Here is a 6,353-nt window from a genome sequence, read left to right as displayed (position 1 = left end):
GGTTGATCGGCCTGGGAATCATGTTTTACGTCGAGTTAAAAAAAATGTTTGTTTCATCCAGTGCCAAAAATCATTTCCTTTCAACTGCACTCAGGTACACTGACCGTGAAAACATGGATGCATAAAAAGGGGCTGCATGTACTTTAGAGAGTTAACGGCTATGTATGCCACAAGCCAGGGTTCATTAAACACATGAACATTAAGCATGTGAAGGTGATGTGCAATTCGATGTGGTATTGCTGTGTAGCATCTGTAAGAAGCGCTTGGCAGTAATTATTGCAGATGTAGCGAAGCGTTGGAACGCTGAAGTGGGTAGTCCGCTCCAGCGCCTTGAAGTGGGTCTCCTTCACCAGTACCTTCTAGTGGGTCGTTTCCTTCGGCTCTCGAGCGCCGCTCCTGCTGAGAGTCCGTGCTGCGCTTTTTGGACAGTCGCCCTTGCGCTACTTCAAGTGTCGTCCAATAAACATCCTTATAAATTGGTGGAAGGTGCTGTACCCTCACAACCTCTCCGAAACCCATTCGATGCCCCTGGAGCTTCCATCCCGTGCACTACCATCTACCATGCCGCAAGACGCCTCCCAGCAAACACCTCCTCCCGCACCACCCGCACGTCCCGGTGTCCGTCGTCAACGCGACCCACCTATCCTCACTGGCGCGGATGGCACCAACGTGGAGGATTGGCTCGCTATATACGAGCGCGTGAGTGTACCCAACAAATGGGACGAGGTAGGAAAATTGCGCAACTTGGTCTTTTACCTGGCGGGAGTAGCAAGTCTGTGGTACAACAACCACGAATCCGATTTCCCGCCCTGGCTCGCTTTCAAAACTGCCATTATCGACGTGTTTGGCCGCCCTGCTGTTCGTAAGCTGCAAGCAGAACAGCGTTTGCGCGAACGAGCTTAGTAGGCCGCGGAATCTTTCACAAGTTACATGCAGGACATTCTGGACTTGTTCAAGAAAACCAACGCGACCATGTCCGAGTCGGATAAGATTAAAAATGTCATGAAAGGCATCAACGACGACGCTTTCACCGACGTACTTTTTTTTTGGCGAGGAGCATTCCTCGCCAAAAATCCTCGCACGGTGCCAGAGATAATATCGCTGTGCCAGAGTTATGAGGAGCTACGCCGGCAGCGGTCGTTGACCCGTCGGCCGCCAGCACGGGACGCAGATCTCGCTGGCTTGTCAACCGTTTCTGACCACACCACCTTGCTGGCAGAAATGAAGACATTTGTGCGCGAAGAAATTGCACGCCAGCTCTCTCTGCTGCCCTTTGCTCACCCGCAGCCTGTGGAACAGCCATCAACCATACTCCCGCCTCCCCTCCGCCGAGTGATTGAAAAGGAAATCGCCGAAGTCATGCCCGAATATCACCAGTGCCCTCCGGCCCCGGCGCCACTTAGCTACGCTCAAGTTGTCGCCAGGCCGGCCCAAGCGATCTCTGCGGCTGCCCCGTTTATTTACGCCGAAGCCATCGCTGGACCTCAGGCGTTCGAAGCGGTTGTGCCGCCTAGGTACGCCGATGTCACTATATATAGGCTCCGTCTGCAGCCCCCCATGCAGGCATATCAGCGGCCGCTGCGTCCATCGCGTCCTGAGCCATGGGTGGGAACCTCTCCGGCAAACCGTTGGCGCACTTCCGACAACCGTCCCATATGCTTTGCGTGCGGTTACGCCGGTCACGTTGCACGTTTCTGCAATCGCGTGCAGCGGCCTCGATTCACATCACCCGTCATGAGCCAGTCCAGCCGCCCTAATTACGAACCACCGCCGCCTGTGTCACCGACGTTACGCCCAGCTCCATCTACCCGCCGTTCACCGTCTCCACGACGTCGCTCATTGTCGCCGATGCGGCCACGTCAGGTCGCACGAGATCGGGAAAACGAGTCGGCGCAGTCCACGAGGCAAGGGCTGCGACGCTATCGAACTCTGAAAGCCCTCAGCAGAGACCATCGAACGTAACAGACGTGTTTGTAGACGGTGTTCGCGCATCTGCCCTTATAGACACTGGAGCCACCGTATCCGTTATGGACGCCAAACTTACCCGTGTCCTACGCAAAGTGACGACGCAACTTTCGGGGCTATGCCTTCGTACGGCTAGCGCCCAAAGTATTCACCCAACAGCAGTATGCACAGCTCGCGTCGTCATTCGGGACGCCATGTATGCCGTCCAATTCATCATCATTCCTGCATGCTCGCGACATCATCCTGGGATGGGATTTTCTCTCCCGCCACAATGCCGTCATTCATTGCACACCCGCCGAAATAGAACTCGCGCCGTTCTCAGAGATGACGCCGGCAGACAGACCATCGCTTTCGAAGAAGATACTCGTCAAAGACGATACCCAAGTGCCTCCGAACGCGTCAGCGGCTGTGTCGGTGTACTGCGACGGTCTCTGCGACACCATTGCACTGCTTTCGCCATCTGACCGCGTTCGCACTAAGAAAGGATTGTTGGTGCCCTTTGCGACAGTGCAAATCACTCACGGTGACAGCGCTATTTTTGTTAGCGCTGGGGAATGTCTCGGCAGAGTGGAACCCCTCGAAGACGCACAAGTTGTGGACGCACCCGATAACACGCACTTGCCCAGCTCCTCTACACTTAGTGCTGTTTCGAAGTCTGATTCGTCGCCCGAAGATGTATTTGGCTCCTCCATCGATGAAAACCTTACGCCGGTCCAGCGTTCACAGCTTCTGTGCCTGTTGGAAGAATTTCGCCCATCTTTCGATGTCGCGCAGACTTCCCTGGGCCGCACGTCCACTGTCACGCATGGCATCGACACTGGCTCCCAACCGCCACTGCGGCAACGCCCATATCGCGTATCTCCTGCCGAGCGTCGTGTAATTAATGAGCAAGTCGACGACATGCTTCGACTGGATGTTATTCGACCATCAAACAGTCCCTGGGCATCTCCGGTCGTTCTTGTTGCGAAGAAGGACGGTTCCGTACGGTTCTGTGTGGACTACCGACGGCTCAACAAGATAACCCGCAAGGACGTCTATCCGCTGCCATGAATAGACGACGCGATTGACAGCCTCCAAGGAGCTGAATTCTTTTCGTCGCTCGATTTGCGCTCAGGGTACTGGCAAGTCCCTATCGCTGAGGACGCTCGACCGAAAACAGCCTTCGTCAAGCGCGACGGCTTGTCCGAATTCAAAGTCATGCAGTTCGGACTGTGTAATGCGCCCGCGACCTTCGAGCGCATGATGGATACCGTCTTGCGCAACCTGAAGTGGCACACGTGTTTGTGCTACCTCGACGACGTCGTCGTTTTCGCTCCGGACTTCTCCACGCATCTTCAACGCCTCCCGCATGTTTTGACGCGTTTGAGCAACGCCGACCTACAGTTGAACCTAAAGAAGTGCCGATTTGCAGCACGGCAGCTGACAATACTGGGCTACGTTGTGTCCAAGGATGGAATCCTCCCCGATCCAGCCAAGCTTCGGGCCGTAGCCGAGTTTCCCAGACCTACGTCCGTCAAAGAACTGCGCAGTTTCGTAGGACTGTGTTCCTACTTTCGACGTTTCATCCGAAACTTCGCCACTATTATAGGCTCCGTACAGTGAACAGAGGGCGCTACAACCGAATACGGCAAAACGCCGTGCAGCGCCAATGGTGGTAGGAAAGTGAAACACTGAGACGGCCGCTCCGAGCCCCGCGGCAGCGACTGAACGTGTTTCAACGCGCGTGTGAAGTCCAAAATGTCGCGTGTGTTGTTTTGCGGCTTTAAGCCGATAACCTGTATTGAAAATTACTTTCGTGCGCCTATACTCGACAAAGGAGACAAGCTGTATGTGGCGGGCTACGTTTACGATGTGAAGGAGACCGACGGCGCCGACTTGAGGGCGCCGTCGGTCACTCTCAGCAAGGGAAACAAGTGTATGACGTTTCCTTGCAGGTACGGAGAACATGCATACGTTTTTATATCAGCAAGTGGTTTTGACGCATAAGCGAAAGCGCACACGCTACCACCACTTATTGGAGGAAAATCTGCGGTGCAAGTTAAACGAAGACGAAGAACACACAAACAGAACGGGAGCTTGCGGCGCATTGCAACTAGCTCAAACCAAGATTATGCTACCGCGATGTTTTGTTTTGAATGAGAACAGTCCCAAATCAACATTCGGTGATTACACGTCGTTTTTCTACGTTGCCAGGTATTCCGGTGCGTGGTCACAGAAATGTCCAACTCCAGCTCTGCAATTTACAGTATTTCGTTCATTTCGTGCCAGACGTGCGCAGAAACGCATTTTTGCAAATCTATCTAGGTGTTGATTTTTCCTTTATTTGCTACTCCGCCGCTCACGAAGTATTTGGAGCCGATCCTGCTCGTCTGCTTCGGCATCCACGGCGAGCCGTCATTCTCGCCGAAGAAAACAAGAGGAGCATGATTGAGCACGACACAGATGTCCTATGCATGCGGCCGCAAGCAAGATCGCACATGCAGTAACCGAATGACTTCACGAGACGGTAAACGAGGCAAACACGCCACAAAGCTCTGACGAGAGAGAGCAGTTTAGATGTTACACGCACCATCACTACCCCCAAAATCAACGCAAACCGAGTTTACTTACTTCGCAGAAAGTATCACAGAAAAACGCAATTTAACAGTTTATTACCGGACTGCAAGCATGCAAGCAAATCATAAAAGATTCGTATGCAGCCTACAAGAGCATTTGAGGCGCTAATTCACGCGTAACATTTCGCGCTACGCAAGCTTGCTGTGCAAAACGTTTTCCGTACACTTCCAACCGTGCTAAACACACAAATACAGTTGCAGAACCTCAAGCAGCTGGACCTGGCTAGACCTTAAAGCATATAGTTACATTTACACTAGGAAAACGCTGTTTTCACAATTACTTAACTCTTCGAACAGCAACAATTCATCTTTTTCGTCGTTCTTGCTCCCACGTGCAGCCAGGAAATCGGTACAATTTCACGCCAGGCTGTGGCAGTTTTTTACGCAGCAGTACCGGCACTTGTTCCTCTTCCTTTTCCGTACGCTTTCAGTGGATGGATTAGCATTAGTCGAGCTGAAGGATGACATTGTCTCAACGCCAGAAAAGACCGAACAGCACCATCGACGCCGCGATTACGAATACCCCCGCGCGCTTTGGCCGTCTCATTATTGTTGGCGGCGCTGCGACAGATGGCGCAGCAATCGCAGCAAACTTAAAATCTCTATATAATAAAAGTACCGCCATCTACTCTTTCCTCCGCCACCTCCTCTCCTAAAGCGCTTGCTTTGTTCTTTACTTTTTGCTTGCGAAAGCCAAGTCGACGGGGGCGCACCTAGAAAGTCCACGTTGAAGCTTTCAGGCCGGGCGCGCGCCGCCGCCGGCGACTGCGGCTGCGCAGAGGACTTTCAACATGGCTCTGAGGCGGAAAAAAGAAAATATAAAGAAGTGAAAAGCGCGCGCTATCATCGTCCAATCGTAGATACGGGAGAGAGAGACGCGGCGTTTATCAAAGGATGGCGGTACTTTTCTTATATAGGGACTTTAAGCAAACTTCACTGAGCGGAGCCTATATCGTCACTGACGAAGTAAGGGGCCCCTCGACTCGTGGTCGTCAGTGTGCGAGGACGCGTTCGCAAAGCTCCGTCGTTTGTTGACGTCTCCGCCCATACTACGCCACTACGACCCTACGGCCCCTACAGAGGTACACGGACGCCCCTCGTGCTGAGCCCCTCGTGCCGAGAGTTCGTGCTGCGATTTTTGGGCAATCGCCCTTGCGCAACTTCAAGTGCCGGCCGTCCAATAAACATCCTTATACAGATGACTTTACACCAATTCAATCTATTTGCGAGAACGTATCGCAAGATTTCTGCTAGCATATAGACAGCTAAACCCTGTAGCAGAAGGGTTCAATCGATTCGAGCCACTTGAATGCCTAAAGAGAGAGAGTAAACTTTCATTGAGCAAGCGCAGTTTGCGGTGGGCGGCTTCCTTATTCCAGGTAGCCGCGTGCCATGTCCCGTGCCCATTTGATCAGGCTGCGCTGTTTCTTCAGGTCCGGCTCTGTTACATGGCTTCCCACTTCGGTTAGTGTTTGAGTGTCTGCGGTGTCATGTTTTTGTACACATCCCCATACCATATGGCATAGAATGTCTGAGAAGACATCACAGTACTTGTATGGGTGCTCAGTAGGTATTGGTTGGCAATTTCTTGGGGGTTACTTCCTCTTCCGTAGTTAGGCAGGGGTCAGGTGGCAAGTAAGTTCTTTCTGGTTATTATTGTAGCAGAATATCGGTGTACTTTTGGGGGGACTTGATCCGTCCTCCTTGGCGCATCGTCTGAGAAAGCCCGGTGAACGTGAACTCGGGCAAAGGCGTCGGCTGCCTCATTTCCCA

The sequence above is a fragment of the Dermacentor silvarum genome, chromosome 3 (assembly GCF_013339745.2).
Source record: "Dermacentor silvarum isolate Dsil-2018 chromosome 3, BIME_Dsil_1.4, whole genome shotgun sequence".
NCBI classification, from domain to species: domain Eukaryota; kingdom Metazoa; phylum Arthropoda; class Arachnida; order Ixodida; family Ixodidae; genus Dermacentor; species Dermacentor silvarum.
Note: the sequence above shows the minus strand (reverse complement) of the source record.